The following is a 20,405-nucleotide window of genomic DNA, read 5'->3' on the forward strand; positions in this document are numbered from 1 at the left end:
TGTCATCGGGCCGCATCCAGTAGATCGCTCCTGTAACCGCTCTGGCCCTAGAGCTAGAGCAGGCCGCGCCATCCAAAGACGGGAGGATTAACCCCACCTCGAAGGCTGGAGATTCCACGATGTTGGAGCCGCACATGGATATGGTCTCACACGATGCCTATGCCACCGGAACGTCGGACTCGTCTCCGGCCATAGGTTCTGAACCGCGCGAGCCCGCGGACGCCGAGCTTGATCATTTATCGATCTTCAAATTCAGCGTCGCATCACATCTTCGAGCACTCGCCTTTGGGTGATGTGCTAAACTCATTAAAAAAACCTGTCCTTGGCGGATGACTCTCAGCCGAACTATATCCGGCTCGAACTAGGGGCTGACGATGGAGAATTTTACTTCCCACCCGCCATCCACTTTATAGCCATGATCGAGGATTCGACTGATGAACTTGATTACGACTCCAAGGACATCGGTGGTATGGACGATGATGTCGGAGAAGAAGAGGCCCAGAACCCGCCATTCACTAGACGCTGGACGGCCACTTCCTCGTATGACGTATACATGGTGGATGCACCAAAGGAGCACAGCGGCGACGATAAGGAAGACCCAGCTGAGGATAAACCTTCCGAAATACAGTCCAAGTGCCGGCCTTAGCAGCGCCGCTCTAAGTCACGCCGAAGTAAAGATAGCAACACCGGCACAGGAGAAGATGACACTTTGGAAGGTGCCGAAGACAACGAAGACCCCGTCGATAAAGCAAACAAACAAGATGAACGGGAAGATGAGCAGGTTAGCCCTGTTAAACAGGCCACGCACGAAGATTCGGAGGACGATAATTACCTTCCGCTCTCCGAAGATGATGTGAGCCTCGGCACCAAAGACTTCATCATTCTCGTGGAACCTCTTGAGCAGGAGAGCTTCAACCGCCAGCTAATAGCCACGGCAAGGAGCCTGAAAAAGAAGCAGCAGCAGCTTCAAGCTAACCAAGATCTGCTCAATGATAAATGGACTGATGTCCTAGCTGCCGAAGAATAAGACCTTAGTGGACCAGCCAAAAGCTACCCGAAGTATAGATTGCTACCCCAGGGTGACGATAAGGTGCTGGAGCCCGTACCATCATCGCACAATGCGGCAGGCCGACCACAACTGGGCCCAGGTAAAGCGGCAACTCAAGCCGAACACCAGACTGCCCCACCTCGCAGTAAAAGCAAGAACAAAACAGCTCAGTGTTATACATATGACCGTCAACAAGACTTGGGTAGCAAAGCAAGACACTCAAGAGCGACCTACAGATCGCAATGACATACCTCGACACATGACGACGACCACCTATTTGGACGTGACAAACCTAGCCACACCCGGGCTGAAAACCGCAAGTAGGCTTTGTCATAGATACACCGTAGTGTGGCCCAACATAGAGGCGCCGCACACCCTCTTTGCTTCACAAATGAAGTAATGGAGCATGAATTGCCAGATGGGTTCAAACCCGTGAATATCGAATCATATGATGGAACAACGGATCCCGCGGTATGGATCGTGGACTTCCTCCTCCATATCCACATGGCCCGCAGAGACAACCTTCATGCTATCAAATACCTACCACTAAAACTCAAAGGACCAGCTCAGTACTGGTTAAACAGTTTGCCGGAAAATTCTATCGGCAGCTGGGAGGATTTGGAGGACGCCTTTCGCAACAACTTCCAAGGAACATATGTCTGGCCACCGGACGCCGATGACTTAAGTAACATTGTCCAGCAGGCTGGAGAGTCAGCCAAGAAGCACTGGACCAGGTTCCTAGTTAAAAAGAACCAAATTGTTGACTGTCCGGATGCGGAGGCCCTTGCGGCCTTTAAACATAGCGTCCGGGATGAATGGCTTGCACGCCATCTCGGTCAAGAAGGACCTAGATCCATGATAGCCCTTACTGCTCTAATGACCCACTTTTGCGCCGGAGAAGATAGTTGGCTCACTCCTAGAAGCAACAGCGCCAGCGACTCAGGCACTTCCGAAATCCGAGATGGCAATTGCATGCCACGACGAAGCATACACAACAGTCACAACGACAATGAAAGATCAGACGACACAGCGGTCAACGCCGGACTTAGCAATCCCAAGCCCGGTCAACAGAAAAAGCCATTCAAGGCAAACAGAGATGGACAATCCAAACTAGACAGGATATTGGACCGTCCCTGCCAGATTCATGGCCACCCCAATAAACCATCTAATCACACCAATAGAAGCTGTTGGGTCCTCAAGCAGGCCGGTAGGCTCAATGCCGGACACAATGGAAATGGGCCACCAGGCAATAGGGACAACGGAGCGGCTCACCAGCTAAATGCCGGAGGGCGGAAGCAATTTCCCCCTGAAGATCAATCAAATTCGGAACAGAAATAGCACTTTGGCTTCCACTGCCCATTTTGTATACCCGTTAAAACTATACCGCGCATACATAATTACGCACTCAAGATACCACGGGCATTAACGGAAGCACAATACAGACAAGTCTGCAGGCACTCCGGTAACATTCTTTAACCGCTTTCCTATTTTCTTTTGTTTCATTATCTCTTAAGAGGATGTGGCGCAAAGGGGAAACACCTACGACCGGCCCCATAGGAGTTCGGATCCGTACACTCACCTACGGGGCTACTCCCTTCAAGGATTCCCCTCACTAAGGACTGACACGTCTCCATCGTATTTCCTTTTCCGAACACTTTTTCCCTTGTTTTGGACTCTAACTTGCATGATTTGAATGAAGCTAACCCGAACTGACGTGTTTTCAGCAGAATTGCCATGGTGTTATTTTTGTGTAGAAATAAAAGTTCTCGAAATGACCTGAAAATCAACGGAGAATTATTTTGGAATATATAAAAAATACTGGAAGGAAGATCCACATCAAGGGGCCTCGGCCTGTCCACGAGGGTGGGGGCGCGCCCTACCCCCCTAGGCGCGCCCCTGGCCTCGTGGGCCCCCTGACGCTCCACCGACCTCAACTCCAACTCCATATATTCACTTTCGAGGGGGGAAATCAGGGAGAAGGATTCATCACGTTTTATGATAAGGAGTCGCCGCCAAGCTCTAAACTCTCTCGGGAGGGCTGATCTGGAGTCCGTTCGGGGCTCCGGAGAGGGGAATCTGTCACCATCGTCATCATCAACCATCCTCCATCACCAATTTCATTATGCTCACCGCCGTGTGTGAGTAATTCCATCGTAGGCTTGCCGGACGGTGATGGGTTGGATGGGATTTAACATGTGTTAATGCTTTGTTCCGGTACTCTATTAGAAGGAGGCCTTAATATCCATTAGTTTCCGCGAGGACCCCACTGCCACGAGAGGGTAGGACAAAATTTGTCATGCAAGTTCTTTTCCATAAGCACGTATGACTATATTCGGAATACATGCCTACATTACATTGATGAATTGGAGCTAGTTCCGTGTCACCCTATGTTATGACTCATCATGATGAAGTGCATCCGGCATAATTCTCCATCACCGATCCATTGCCTACGAGCTTTCCATATATTGTTCTTCGCTTATTTACTTTTCCGTTGCTATTGTTATGATCACTACAAAACACCAAAAATATTATTTTTGCTACTGTTACCTTTTACCATCGTTACCACTACTATCATATTACTTTGCTACTAAACACTTTTTTGCAGATATTAAGTTTCCAGGTGTGGTTGAATTGACAACTCAGCTGCTAACACTTGAGAATATTCTTTGGCTCCCCTTGTGTCGACTCAATAAATTAGGGTTGAATACTCTACCCTCGAAAACTGTTGCGATCCCCTATACTTGTGGGTTATCAAGACTATTTTCTGGCGCCGTTGCCGGGGAGCATAGCTCTGTCCTTTGAGTCACTTGGGATTTATATCTGCTTATCATTATGAAGAACTTGAAAGATCCAAGAACCAAGATTTATCCCTCAACTACTAGGGGAGGTAAGGAACTGCCATCTAGCTCTGCACTTGATTCACCTTCTGTTTTGAGTAAGCTTGCGACACCTAAACCTGCTTCCTCTATTAATTCTGATATGTCGCATGTTATTGATGATGCCACTTCTGCTATGCATGATACTTATGATGAAACTACTTCTATGCTTGATACTACTCTACCACTTGGTGAATTTCTTGATGAACAACTTGCTAGGGCTAGAGAGAATGAAATTATTGAAACTGATAATATTGATGAAAGTGATGATGGAGATTCTCCCCCTAGATATGAATTGCCCGTTGTACCTGAGGGTTATGTTATGGATGAAGAAACTGCTAGAGACTTTATTGCTTGCAATCATAGGAGTGATCTTAAGAAATTAATAGCTAAGCTGAAACAAAAAACTCTGAATGCTAGAATCAAATATGATCCTGCTTATGCTACTTCACCTATCTTTGTTACTGATAAGGATTATGAATTCTCTGTCAACCCTGAGATAATTACTTTAGTTGAATCTGATCCTTTCTATGGCTATGAATCTGAAACTGTTGTGGCACATCTTACTAAATCAAATGATATAGCCACCCTGTTCACTAATGATGAGAAAACTCGCTATTATTATATCCTTAAATTATTTCCGTTCTCATTAAAGGGTGATGCTAAGACATGGTTTAATTCTCTTGATCCTGGTTTTGTGCGTAGTCCCCAGGATATGATTTATTACTTCTCTGCTAAATATTTCCCCGCTCATAAGAAACAAGCAGCTTTAAGGGAAATATATAATTTTGTGCAAATTGAAGAAGAGAGTCTCCGACAAGCTTGGGGAGGCTTCTTCGATTACTTAATGCTTTGCCTGATCATCCTCTCAAGAAAAATGAAATGCTTGATATCATTTATAATGGACTAACCGATGCTTCTAGATACCACCTGGATAGTTGTGCTGGTTGTGTTTTCAAGGAAAGAACTATTGATGAAGCTGAAATTCTATTGAATAATATGTTGACTAATGAAAATAATTGGACACTTCCTGATCCAATCCCTGATCCAATTCCTGAACGAACTCTCGAGCCAACTCCGAAGAAAAGGGGTATTCTATTTCTCAGCCCTGAAGATATGCAATAGGCAAAGAAATCTATGGAACAAAAAGGTATTAAAGCTGAAGATGTAAAGAATTTACCTCCTATTGAAGAAATACATGGTCTTAATTTACCGCCTGCTGAAGAAATACATGGTGTTGATAACCCGACACAGTTAGTGAAGGTAAATTCTCTCTATAGATATGATAAAGCTGAAATCCCTCCTAATAAGTTTGCAAGCCAATGCTTAGACGAGTTTGATAACTTTATGGTTAAGCAAGAAGATTTTAATGCTTATGTTGGTAGACAATTGAAACATAATGCTTATATGATTGAACACTTGAGTGATTATATGGCTAATGTTAAAGGTGAACTAAAACTTATTAGTAAACATGCTTCTATGGTTACCACTCAAGTAGAACAAGTACTTAAAGCTCAGAATGATTTGCTCAAAGAATTAAATAGTAAGAAAAATGATAATGTTATTAGAGTTATGACAAGAGGTGGTAAAATGACTCAGGAACCTTTATATCCTAAGGGCCATCCTAAGAGAATTGAGCAAGATTCTCAGAGAACTAATATTGATGCACCTAGTCCTTCTAAAAGGAAGAAAAAGAAAAATGATAGGACTTTGCATGCTTCTGGTGAACCTGTTGATGACACACTTGAGAATTCCAATGATATTTCTATTTCTGATGCTGAAACACAATCTGGTAATGAACATGAACCTAGTGAAAATGTTAATAATGATGCTCATGTTGATGCTCAACCTAGTAATGACAATGAAGTAGAGATTGAACCTGCTGTTGATCTTGATAACCCACAATCAAAGAATCAACGTTATGATAAGAGAGACTTTGTTGCTAGGAAGAACGGTAAAGAAAGAGAACCATGGGTTCAGAAACCCATGCATTTTCCTTGCTGAAATGATTAGACCTATCTGTAACACCCCCAGTGTCATGCTACAGTAATCACCTATTAATGGTGCCAGGTCACCATGCTTGCTGAGCTAATTGTCACTTGATGAAAAATCAAAGTCAATTTTCAAATTCAAATTATGAGGGAAATTCAAAATTCGTCAGACATGAAATCCAAAATGTTTGTCATGTGGCAAATAATCCCTAACTAATTTTGGTGGTGGAACCAATTTTTTTAAAGCGTTTAAGTACCCTTTAATAAGGAAAACAAAAAAAGTTTTTCGTTTAAAAAGGGGAAATGCTAAAAAAGGGGAAAAGACCCCCCCCCACGCTGGACCGAACGGCCCAGCTGGCAGCCGCATCGGCCGGCCCACCAGGCCCAGTCGGGCCTCCTTATCACCCTCCCCGTAACCCTAACTCCCCCCACGATACCCCACTCCCTCTGCTCGACCACCCCCCACTCCTCCTCGTTCCCCACTCCCCCTCCCTCACCCGATCCCGTCTGGATCGGGCCAGTTGCTCCGGCCCCGTCAAACACCACCGGCGCCGCCCCACCGCTGTCCTCTTCGCCTCCCCCATCTCCCGATCTGGGAGCCCCGACGCCGCGCCCCGACCCGCCGTACGCCGCCGCCTCATCCTTGTTCACCGCCGCCCAGAGATCCACGAACGCTGGAACCCCGCGCCACCCCGACCTCGTTGCCTCCTCTCCGTCACGCCGTCCCCATTATTCTTCGACTTTTTAAGAATCCTTTGAGCTACTGCCTTGTAGCTCTTTTCCACATGAATACACCTACGAGTAATTCCTCACACTTATTGAGGGTTCGATCATCCCCAGTTGTTCTTGTGTTTCACAAAATTCTCTGAAATACGATTTGATCTCCCGAAAACCTTAGTAGCTTATTGCTCTTGTTCTTCGCTACCTGCTTGCATGATGGTTAATTCCATATGTCTAGCAATATCCTTTGAAATCCGTTGTGGTTGACTTTCTGATCATATTGATTCAACATGTTTGTGAACGCACGCAATCATCAGTTGATCCTTATGAAATCCGTCCTTTTGGCTCATACGTCACTTCAAACATGAGCTGGTTCTCGGCAAATCAAACCTTGAATGATTGTCGATCTATGTCTTTTCAACCTGATTATCTTTTGATTAGAGCATCTGCTTCTGATCCCCCGAATTGGAAATCATAATTCCTTTGCATTTAAGCTTTGGAATTATCAGATGTTTCCCAAATCCGATGCCTCTGCATTATTTCTTCTTTTGATTGAATATCGATACTCACATCAGCTCCGTTGTGGATCGCCAAATCCATTATTGGATTATCATTCGACAGTGTCCTTCATATTCAAGGAACCTCGTGAAGTTCTTTACCAGATACATAATGCCTTTAGTAAGTTGTATCATCTCCTTTTGTCAACCATACTCTGCTTTCGAGCTTGTGTTGTTTACTTCTGAAGTTTGTGGAATAGGTTCCTAAGATGCCCCTATGGGTTGAACCTATGCCTCACCTAATCCTTTTGAACACGAGAGTTTTAACAAACCTTACTCTACTGGTGTTTCTTCAGATAAAATTTCAACACTACAAATTCTTCGAATTCGAGAAGTGAATGAAAAGTTGTGTATTGGAGAAGTGGGAGTCGACCTTGAACCTTGCGTTCATGCCCATGGACACGATACCGATCTTATCATGGAAGTTTCTCGTAAAAATAATTACCCCCTTGGTATAAGTTCGTCTTATATCTGGGTTTTGGTTTTCTGTAATCGTGGTTCCGGCCATATTGTTATTCTTTGATTCCTTTTCTCAGACAAGTTAAAGCACTTGTCTTCTGCAGACCAATGCATCTCCGCAACCACTATTTAGATCTTCCTTCGAGTATTACCCTCTGGTATTTCGAGAATAACAAAGAACGGTGTTGTTTCCTATGAGTCTTCATCTAGTATTGCTTCTAACCGATTTCAGATTTCCCCGGGTTCCAAGTTATTAGTCACTCGAGGACACCGATAAGTGAATCGATTCCACACCCCGATTCAATAACTCTAAGTAATTCTCGTTGCTTACGAGTTTAATAATCATTCAAGTCATTCCTAGCATTATCGGCTATATCGTTATGTTGCTAAATTTTAACTGTGCTACCTGGTCCTTCCTCCCGGAGCAAAATTTTCGGAGATGAGCTAAACGTACGTCAATCTTCCTCGTCATATCATTTTGCCTTGAACAACAAGCTTGATTTCGAGTTTGTGTCGTATCCATGGTTCCAATAGCCTTTTGCTTCATCCTTCCTGTTGCTTGCTGTCGTCGCTCCTTGATGGCATCTTCGTAGAACCTCTCGACAAATACGTCGTGATCAATATCAACATTCTGAGCTCTTCCAGGATATTAATTTAATTTGTGATGAGAAATACCATCCTTGACCTACGATGATTAGAGTTATCATCGACTACCTCCCTTGTCTTCTTTCCAACACATGTTTGATCATGTCTGGTTATACCTTGGACTCCAGGCTATTCTTGCAGTTGTTCTTGAGTATTTCTTGTGATCTTCTACTCCAACCCCCCCCTACTTGGAACACCATGTTAATGCTACCTTGAAGCATGACCGAGGTATTCCGAATATCAACAAGAACATTGGAAGCACATTGTCGAATGTTTCTTGATCTATTACCCAAACACCGTTGTATGGGTAATGTCAGGAATTTTCTTCCCCCTTACCTAAATGGTTCTATACTTCTACCATGTCATGGATTTCATGCTCTGCTTGTCCTTGGGAAGGATATACCCCTGAAATATGTGTTTAAACACATTTTTCCTTTCCATTGTTCTGCTTAACCTGATGATCATATGTTCCTTTCCATTGGTTTGTTTGGCCTTTCTGGTGATCTATATGATATAAGCAGAAATATTTCCCTGCTTATGTAAACACCTCGGTGTACAAACTGTCCGTAAGACCCTGTTAATATTGTGGACGACTTTCCAGTAGCCACCGATGGATGAGAACTTTGCCTATTGGTCCGCCTCATTCAACGAGCAGGAGAATGGTTCTCTTCGTACCTCGCCCATGGTACCGACGATTGTTGCTGACATAACTGGCAGGCTACCCTCTGACATGCCTTGCTGTCATGACTGTTCAAAATGAATAGCGCCTTTCCTTCTTTTAACCCACATGGTGGGCCCATAACCCACAGTTCCACAGGATCGTAACCTGACTCTCCCGTACAACCTTGATGCCGAAATATTCTTTACGTATGGCTTCATATCATGTCACGAGCCACCTTCCGAGAGATGATCTATTCCTGATGCTCTGAACTCCTTTCTCACACTCGGTTCAGGTATCAATCGTTTGCCCATCCGCTTGAAACTTCCTATTGTACCTTCACACTTTGCTCTCGACATTTTTCTTAAATTTTAACTCGAGAGATACTTCTGTAACATTCCCTACATTGTTCACCAGACAATTAACCCTATAGGGGTCAGTTCTCCCGAAGTTACTCTTTACTTCACCAGTTAAATCTCGGGACAAGATTTCTTGTAGTGGAGGAGATTTGTAACACCCCCAGTGTCATGCTACAGTAATCACCTATTAATGGTGCCAGGTCACCATGCTTACTGAGCTAATTGTCACTTGATGAAAAATCAAAGTCAATTTTCAAATTCAAATTATGAGGGAAATTCAAAATTCCTCAGACATGAAATCCAAAATGTTCGTCATGTGGCAAATAATCCCTAACTAATTTTGGTGGTGGAACCAATTTTTTTAAAAGTGTTTAAATGCCCTTTAATAAGGAAAACAAAAAAGGTTTTCTGTTTAAAAAGGGGAAAAGACCCCCCCCCCCACGCTGGACCGAACGGCCCAGCCGGCAGCCGCATCGGCCGGCCCACCAGGCCCAGTCAGGCCTCCTTATCACTCCCTCCCCGTAACCCTAACTCCCCCCACGACACCCCACTCCCTCTGCTCGACCACCCCCACTCCTCCTCGTTCCCCACTCCCCCTCCCTCACCCGATCCCGTTTGGATCGGGCCAGTTGCTCCGGCCCCGTCGAACACCGCCGGCGCCGCCCCACCGCCGTCCTCCTCGCCTCCCCGCTCTCCCGATCTGGGAGCCCCGACGCCACGCCCGACCCGCCGTACGCCGCCGCCTCATCCTTGTTCACCGCCGCCCGGAGCTCCACGGACGCCGCCGGAACCCCGCGCCACCCCGATCTCGTTGCCTCCTCTCCGTCCCGCCGTCCCTGTCAACCTCCCCGAGCACCGCTGCCCTTGTCCCTACGCATCGCCGTGAGCTCTCCTCCTTCCCCTCTGTCGCCAGCGCCGTTCACAGCACGCATGCGCACACCGCACCATACGCGCGTCGAGTCGCGCCCCGAACACCGCCCCTACCAGCGCTGAAGCTCGCGCGTCCCGCCCCCTGCTGCTCGCTGTTCTGCTACCAGTGCCGCCGCTAGCCGCTATCCCGCGCCGTGGCCTCGCGCTCACCGCGCGCGGACCACGCCCGTCCGCGTCCCCTCGCTCCCCTGCTGGCCTCGTGGCTGCGCGCGCCGAGCACCGGCGCCCTCGTCCCGCCCGCGGCGCCCCCCCTGCTTCAGCTCCTCTGCTTCGCCTGCGCCGCGCCCGCGCCGCCATGCTCGCCAGCTTCCGCGCGCACCGCACTGCCGCGCCTCGCTGTGTCCTCCCTGCAGCCGCTGCTACTCGCCTTAGCCTCGCCCCTCCGCCCCCGACCACTGCTCCACCACGCGGCCCCGCCACCACCTCCACCGCCGCAGCTTGCCGCGCCGCCGCATGCCTCACCTGGCCGACGTCTTGCCGCCATCCCCCAGCCGCCCCGTTGGCCATGCTCGGGACAGTGCCCGCACGCCCGCACACTCATAGGGCTCCGCCCGGAACGCCCTAACGCCCGTGCGGCCGTTATGCTTTGCTGGGCCTATGACATATGGGCCCCGCGCCTAGAACGAATTTAAAAAAAAGAAGTAAAAATTCATAATGTAAAATTAAAATTAAAATGTTAATTAATTAATTAATTAATTAACTTAAGTAACATTGTTTAGTTAACTAATTAACTCTAATTAACCTGCTAATTAAAATGTTAACAAATAGTTAGTCTTCAGCCTATGACATGTGGGGCCCACCTGTCAGGTTGACCATGTCAACTACTGATGTCATGCTGACATCATGCTAACGTCAGCAAACACTATTCTGGATAATGTTGCATTAAAATAATTAAATAAATCCTAAAAATGATTGAGATCTTTTAAAATTAATATAAAATAAACCGTAGCTCGGATGGAAAAACTTTGTACATGAAAGTTGCTCAGAACGACGAGACAAACCCGGATTCGCAGCCCGTTTGTCCGCCATGCATCCCTAGCATAGTGAACATGCAACTTTCCCCCTCCGGTTCATCTGTCCGAAAACGCGAAACACCGGGGATACTTTCCCGGATGTTTCCCCCCTTTGTCGGTATCACCTCCTACCGCATTAGGTCACAACCGGCACATCTTATTGCCATGTTATGCTTTGTGGTGCTATGTTTGCTTTATATTTACTGTTTCTTCCCCCTTTTCTCTCCGGTAGACCCCGAGACCGATGCTGCCCTTGTGATCAACTACGTCGACGACGACCCCCCTCCTTGCTAGAGCAACTAGGCAAGCAAACCCCCCTTGAACATTCCGATATCGCCCATTTCTTTCCCTCTCATGCTTGCATTAGATCTGCTACTGCTTTCTGTATGATCCTACTCTGATGCATAGCCTGTTGTTGGTACCTGCTTTCATACCTTACCTGCTTATCCTAGACTGCTTAGTATAGGTTGGTTAGTGATCCATCATTGACCCCACCTTGTCCCAGTTGCCTCGCTTTATGTTCGATGACTCGATCAACGTGATCGACATCCAGGCCCTGACACCGCGCATCACCCCCCTTAGTTGTATGACTCTGTAGAGTTACCATCGAGTGCCGAGGGTGGAACCTCTTACATCACTCCTGATGAGATCTCTGTAGTGTAGCTATACGGTCGAGGTCATCGAGGGTGATTTCCTCCTTAACCACTTCCATTATGGCTCTGTCGTGCGACCCATCAAATGTGAACCTCGAGGGTGGATCCTCTTACGTTCACCTTGATGACAACATCGAGTGAAATTCACCGGGGGTGATTCCTCGTGTTTTCCCCTTGCTGTTAGACACACAATTACTATGGTTACTATGACTTTGCACTGAGCCATGTTACTAAAGACGGGTCGACCCTGAGGGGTACCCGCGCAAGCTTAATAGCGAGTGATGTGGAGTCGGGTTGACCTGGAAGGTGCCCGCGAGATACTTACAAGGCGTGGCCGGGCATTCTTAGCCCTTGCCGCAAGTACTCGAGACGGGGTGACAGGGTCACATCGATCGTGAGTCTCTGCTTGTTACCGCACGTTCCTAATCCACTATAATTTTGATATTTAATCCGAGGGGCCTCTGGCCTGATAGCACTAACCATCATGTGGGCATAGTATGGGCGTTCTACGTCGTATACATCAGCCAAAGCTTAATAGACATCAGCGACTGAGCGGCGCGCGCCGGGTTGGAATGCGTAAGCTCCTGCCTTGTTGAAGGAGGGAGCTAGGTCTGCTCACTAGCTGCGTACGCAACGTGCAGGAGTTCCCGGGGAGATGGCCCATGACCCCTGGGGGCATAGGTTTAGTCCGGCGTGCTGGCCTCTCTATAAAGCCTAGGTCAGGTTGCGGCGTATTGTTTGGCCGAGGCCGGGCATGACCCAGGAAAGTGTGTCCGGCCGGAGTTAATCGAGCGTGGTGGGTAAGTTGGTGCACCCCTGCAGGGAAGAAAACATCTATCGATAGCCTGTCCTACGGTAACGGACACTTGGAGTTGTATCCCGATCGATACAGCTAGAACTGGATACTTGTGATGAGGAATGGATGAATATGAGACTTGGATATGAGATGATAACTGGATAGTATGGCTCTGGGATTGCTTTCTCGCAGGGAGTCGAGAAAGGATCTCTGGACGAGGTTGATAACACTACTACTTCACATTATGTTGATCTGTACTCTTCTATATGCTGCAAGATGCTTGAAGATTCTTGTCTTCGATAGGCTAGGCTTTCCCCTTCTCTTCTGGCTTTCTGCAGTTTAGTCCACAGATACAACCATTTCCTTTGATATAGATACATACTTAGTTTAGATCTGATGTAAGTCTTCCGAGTACTTTGGATGAGTAATCATGGTTGCTTTGCTACTTCTTTTCCCCCCATACCCAATTGTTGCGACCAGATGACGGATCCCAACAGCCAGATGACGCCACTGATGACTACTACTATCCGGAGGATGCCTACTACTACGTGAAGACCGCAGACGACTAGCAGTAGTTAGGAGGCTCCCAGGCAGGAGGCCTTGCCTTTTAGATCGATGTTGTTTTTGTGCTAGCCTTCTTAAGGCAAACTTGTCTAACTTATGTCTATACTCAAATATTGTTGCTTCCGCTGACTCTTGTGTATTCGAGCTTATGTATTCGAGCCCCCGAGGCCCCTGGCTTGTAATATAAAGCTTGTATTATTTTTTATTTGTGTCTAGAGCTGTGTTGTGATATCTTCCCGTGAGTCCTTGATCTTGATCGTACACATTTGCGTGTATGATTAGTGTACGATTGAATCGAGGGCATCACACTATCTTCTTGCGTATGCGTTTGACTGATATGCTTAAAATGAATCCTTATGCTAAATATATGAAAGATATTTTTACTAATAGAAGAAAGATACCGGAAGCTGAAATTTCCACCATGCTTGCCAATTATACTTTTAAGGGTGGAATACCTAAGAAACTAGGAGATCCCGGAGTACCAACTATACCATGCTCCATTAAGAGAAACTATGTTAAAACTGCTTTATGTATCTTGGACCTAGTGTTAGTGTTATTACTCTCTTTATATCGTAGACTTGATTTGAATAAGTTGACACCTACTGAAATATCTTTGAAATGGCTGATAAATCAACTGCTATACTTGTCGGTATTTGTGAGGATGTGCCTGTTGTGGTTGCAAATGTTACTATTTTAACGAACTTTGTTATTCTTGATATTCCCAAGGACGATAGTATATCTATTATTCTTGGAAGACCCTTTTTGAATACTGCAGGGGCTGGTAATGAGCATACGATACACTTTCCGAGGAAACAACCTCAACTCCACAGTATCAATTCTATTGGAAAATTTTCAACAATTACAATTGGAGGTTTTGAATTTCCTCTTCCTACTCTCAAGAAGAAATATGATATTGTTGGGGATGTGCATATACCCGTTGAGGTAACCTAGTGTTATTCGAAAATTCTCCGGTTCCATGTTACTCGGAATGAGTTTGTTAACAAGCCTGATCAACCTTGTTAGTGGATTCCTTTTGATGAGCATGAGATGGATGAATTTAGGAAACACAACTCTCTATACCCTCTTTTTACTTTCTGTTATTTAGTTGAAATAAAGCAAAAATAGTATATTCTGCCTGTTTTCTGAATTATCAATGCAATAAAAATACCCCGAAAATAAAACTTCTCCAAATGCCCTGTAAATTAAATATGATTTTCTCTAGAATATTTGAGAATATCTGGCACTGAGAACACAACCGGGGAGAAAGCACCTGGCCAGGAGGGTCCAGGGAGCGCCCTACCCCCTTAGGCGAGCGCCCCTGCCTCGTGGGCCCACGGTGGCTCCCCTCCACTTATTCCAGCTACCACACACTCCTTCTTCCTCCCACAAAAATCACCAACCAGCTCAAACCCAAGTCCAAGCTCATTTTGCTGCCATTTTCGATCTCCTTACTCAAAGCTCCATTCGAAAAATTGCTTTGGGGGATTGTTCCTTGGTATGTGACTCCTCCAATGGTCCAACTAGATTTTGTTCTAGTGCTTTATTCATTGCATATTTTTGCTGCTTAGGTGACCCTATTCTTGAGCTTGCATGTCGAATTTATATGGTCAAAAGTAGTTTTAATGGATGATATATCCTCTAGGCACTTGTGGGAGTAATTGCTATCAATTTTGTTGAGTTTGGTTCACTTTTATTTTGAAGTTACTACAAATTTCAGAAATTTTTCAGAGGAAAAAATATGTTTAGGAAAATGTACCAAGGTGGTCCTTCAAGGAAGCAAGGACCCAGGCTCGCAATACGCGATGCCGATGATGAACCACTAAGGGAAGCTCAGGTGCGGGCTTGTGAATGGCCTTCAGAGGACTTTATGGATCGAGCAGGAATCAAGGAAGTATTTAACGCATATGTGTGTAATGCTGATCTTGAGAGCTTCGAGGCAGATAAGTGCCGCCAGTACCAGTATCTCACTGATTCCTTTGTGAGAAGGTTTGAATTATCATCATCATGCAATTCTCAAATTGTCCTATTTGATCTTTATGAAAATTCTTATACTGTGGACTTAAAGGACTTTAATACCGTTTGCAAACTTCCACAATGGGGCAGCACTAGTGAGCCTCGCAAATATGAGTTTAGAGATTTTCTTGCTAGTATAACTGTGGGGGAATCTAGAGATATAACGCAAGCTACCATAGGGAGCATTCATTTTCCTGCTATACATTATTTTGCTCTCTTCATAGGTAGGTGCATGAATGGTAAAGATGAAGCATGCCACATGTGTGTCCCTGACCTCAGTATTCTCAGGACTGCTATATTAGGAGATAAACATTATAATTTGGGAGCCATTGTTGCACATAGGTTGCATAATAATAGATTTAATGGAGATTTCTTTGGTGGAATTTATGCAACCCGTCTAGCTAATTTTCTTGATATACCCATATGTGGGTATGATATTGAGTTGCCTCATGTTTATTTAGATTATGAGGCTATGGTTTGTCATCAGTTTATTGAGAGGAACGAGCAGTTCCTCCAGTACCGGCTAATCTTTGACAGACGACGCACCTATCACGTTGCTCTCCCTGCTCCTACTTTCTTTGACTTTCAGGAAAAAGGGAGATATGTCATAACCAGGGAAGAGGCGAACGAGTATGAGAGGAGGACTGACACAGCTCGCCTCCATGCTGCAGCGCATGATGCAATAGCCGCTGCATCTTAGTACGACCCCAACTACAGCTTTGGATATCCGCCAGGCCAGCCGTGGCCATAGACCAACTTAGGCCAAAAGCCTAAGCTTGGGGGAGTACGTATTTCTCACCGACATTACATTCATGTTCACACACTCATTGCTAGTTGTCGGTGCTCATACTTTTTCAATGTATCATCCATGTTAGTTTATTTTCCTTTTTATGCTTTCTTCTTGTGTGTTTGATAAACCTTAGAAAAACCTAAAAAAATTAGTTGTAGCTTTTAGTTAGTTTACTTTTCATGCTGTAGTAGTAATAATTAAAAAGAAAACCCCAAAAGATTTCTCATTCTTCTTTTGCTTGTTGGGAGCTTTCCCGTGTAAATAGTTATATTTCTTTTCTTGTTCTTTGCGGGTCAAGAGGAGAAGACCATGATGAAAATGTTGAGTGGCTCTCATATGCATTATTGTTGATCTAACAAAGAGCACATATTAGCTTGTCTTCTCTCTTGAATTGAATGCTTGCAGATTCCATCTTAGTCCATTGCACGTGCACTATTATTATTATCCACACTATTCGGTCGTGCAAGTGAAAGGCAATAATGATGATTATACGATGAACTTATTGAGATGAGAAAAGCTGGTATGAACTCGACCTCTCTTGTTTTTGTAAATATGATTAGTTCATCATTCCTGATTCAGCCTATTATGAAAGAAACAATTTTTCAATGAAAATTAGAGATTGTAGTTGCTTATGCCATGCTTAATTAGCTAGGAGCTTATAATGGTCTACCTTATGTGCCAACATGCTATTAAAATGGTTGTTATGTGGTATGATAGGGTGGTATCCTCTTTTGAATGATTCGAGTGGGTTGACTTGGCACATGTTCACGCATGTAGTTGAAACAAAATCAACATAGCCTCTATGATATTTATGTTCATGGTGCATTATATCCTACTCATGCTTGCATTCGGTGTTGATTAATTTTAATGCATGTTCATGACTGTTGTCGCTCTCTAGCTGGTCGCTTCCTAGTATTTTGCTAGCCTTCACTTGTATTAAGTGGGAATACTACTTGTGCATCCAATTCCATAAACCCCAAAGTTATTCCATATGAGTACACCATACCTAACTATACACGGTATCTACCTGCCGTTCCAAGTAAATTTGTATGTGCTAAACTCTAAACCTTCATATAAACATTCTATTTTGTATGCTCGAATAGCTCATGTATCAACTAGGGCTGCATGTATCTTCCATGTTAGGCGGGTTATTCTCAAGACAAGTGGACTCCACTCCTCACTCATGAGAAAATGGCTGGTCACCGGGATGCACAGTTCCATGCTTTATGCAAATCAAATCAAAATAATTGCAAACAAAACTCCCCCGGGACTGTTGTTTGTTGGAGGCACTCGTTTCGTGCAAGCCATGGATTGATGCTTTGTTGGTGGAGGGGGAGTATAAACTTTACCATTCTGTTTGGGAACCGCCTATAATGTGTGTAGCATGGAAGATATCGCCATCTCTTGGTTGTAATGTTGACGCCGCTCAAAATATTATTCATGTCTATTTCAAAACTGAGCTCTGGCACCTCTACAAATCCCTGCTTCCCTCTGCAAAGGGCCTATCTATTTACTTTTATGTTGAGTCATCATCCTCTTATTAAAAAGCACCAATTGGAGAGCACCGTTGTCATTTGCATTCATTACTGTTAGTTTACATTAAGTATGACTTGACTGGATCTCTTTTACCATGAATTACAATGTCTAGTCGGTCCTTCATATTTAAAGGTGCTCTACATTTATGTTTTGCGGTCTCAGAAAGGGCTAGCAAGATAACATCTTGTTATATCATATCATGATTGTTTTGAGGAAGTGTTGCCATCCAAGATTTATTATTATTTCTCGCTAGTTGATTATGCCATTGATATGAGTAAACATGAGACCTAAATGTTATTGTGAATATGGTTAGTTCATAATCTTTGCTGAAAACCTGAATGTTGGCTCTACATATTTACAACAACAAGAGCAAACAGAGTTTGTAAAAAAATTTATTTATCACTTTCAGTTTATCAACTGAATTGCTTGAGGACAAGAAAAGGTTTATGTTTGGGGGAGTTGATACGTCTCCGTCGTATCTACTTTTCCAAACACTCTTGCCCTTGTTTTGGACTCTAACTTGCATGATTTGAATAGAACTAACCCGGACTGACGTTGTTTCCAGCAGAATTGCCATGGTGTTATTTTTGTGCAGAAATAAAAGTTCTCGGAATGACCTGAAAATCAACGGAGAATTATTTTGGAATATATAAAAAACTGGAAGGAAGATCCATGTCAGGGGGGCCTCCACCTGTACACGAGGGTGGGGGCGCGCCCTACCCCCCTGGGCATGCCCCTTGCCTTGCGCCCCCCCTGACGCTCCACCGACCTCAACTCCAACTCCATATATTCACTTTCAGTGAGAAGGATTCATCGCATTTTACGATACGAAGCCACCACCAAGCCCTAAACTCTCTCGGGAGGGCTGATCTGGAGTCCATTCAGGGCTCCGAAGAGGGGAATCCATCGCCATCATCATCAACCATCCTCCATCACCAATTTCATGATGCTCACCGCCGTGCGTGAGTAATTCCATCGTAGGCTTGCTAGATGGTGATGGGTTGGATGATATTTATCATGTAATCGAGTTAGTTTTGTTAGGGTTTGATCCCTAGTATCCACTATGTTCTGAGATTGATGTTGCTATGACTTTGATATGCTTAATGCTTGTCACTAGGGCCCTAGTGCCATGATTTCAGCTCTGAACCTATTATGTTTTCATAAATATATTAGAGTTCTAGATCCTATCTTGCAAGTCTATAGTCACCTACTATGTGTTATGATCCGTTAACCCGAAGTGACAATAATCGGTATACTTACCTATGATGACCGTAGTATGAGGAGTTCATGTATTCACTATGTGTTAATGCTTTGTTCCGGTACTCTATTAAAAGGAGGCCTTAATATCCCTTAGTTTCCGCTAGGACCCCGCTGCCACGGGAGGGTAGGACAAATGATGTCATGCATGTTCTTTTCCATAAGCTCATATGACTATATTCGGAATACATGCCTACATTACATTAATGAATTGGAGCTAGTTCTGTGTCACCCTATGTTATGACTGTTACATGATGAACCGCATCCGGCATAATTCCCCATCACCGATCCATTGCCTATGAGCTTTCCATATATTGTTATCAGCACTACAAAACACCAAAAATATTACTTTTGCTACCGTTAACTTTTACCACCGTTACCACTACTATCATATTACTTTGCTACTAAACACTTTCAAGTTTCCAGGTGTGGTTGAATTGACAACTCACAACTCAGCTGCTAATACTTGAGAACATTCTTTGGGTTGAATACTCTACCCTCAAAAACTGTTGCGATCCCATATACTTGTGGGTTATCAAGGACAGGTGGCGTAGACATGCGATAGTAGGTCCAAAATAACTTTTTGTAGACCGCACTCTCTTTTCGAGCATGTAACATGCCTTTTTCCTCTGCCTTCGACCCAGGGTATATCAAATTGCCGGGGTCGTGGCCTTTATGTATATCAAGTAACCATTGGCATATTACTCAGGTCCCAGTTCAAATTATCCGAATTAATCACTCGCATTTTTTCGCAAAATCAATATGCCTCCTATGGTTGTTTCATAGATATACCCCGGCTTAACTTGCCAAGGGCTCGGTGCGTGAACAAATGAGTTACCAACAAAGTCCGAACAGCTTTTACAACGTACTTCGGCGTCGCGAGTTTGGCCTTATATGCATCAGCTCTGAATCATGTCTTGGGTCAATAGTTGGGTTGCCCGGCTCTTGTGCTTGCTATCCTACGTTCCACTCTATCGGCTATGGTAGTAAAGGGAGAACTACTGCGATTGTGCTACTGGTTCACCTAGTGACGCACCTTAGTAGAGAAAGCCGAAAACTGACTGTCATGATGCAGCGAGAGCTGGTCAACCACTCGATGACTTATCAGAATCTCTAGCGATTCCTCTATGTCACACGAAGGTCCTCTTTTCCGGTCAATTATGTAAACGCATCGTATGACCAAGCCGCATACATAATAGGGGCTATGTCGTAGACCCACTATAAAACTCCTATGGCTAAGTGAAAGTGTTAACGCCCTATAGTCTTGTTGCCTGGTTCACCGCATTGACACCTCTTTCATGGACCAAGACGTCGGGTCAAGAGTGATCAGATGCTTTTTCGAACACCCCTGTACTTCCTACAAGGGGGCTCAAGTCGACGACTGGAAAACTTTCAGATTATATTAAAACAGCCGCACAGGAGGAACACAAGCTTTCTAGCAAAATATATAAATAGATTTGCTATAAAACTGTCTTGTACAATTCTCATACACTTGACTGAAACATTATGTCTTTCAAGCATTGACCCTCTATCAAGCGGG

Source organism: Triticum urartu, chromosome 4A, assembly GCF_056163025.1.
Source record: "Triticum urartu cultivar PI428250 chromosome 4A, HENAU_Tu73, whole genome shotgun sequence".
NCBI classification, from domain to species: domain Eukaryota; kingdom Viridiplantae; phylum Streptophyta; class Magnoliopsida; order Poales; family Poaceae; genus Triticum; species Triticum urartu.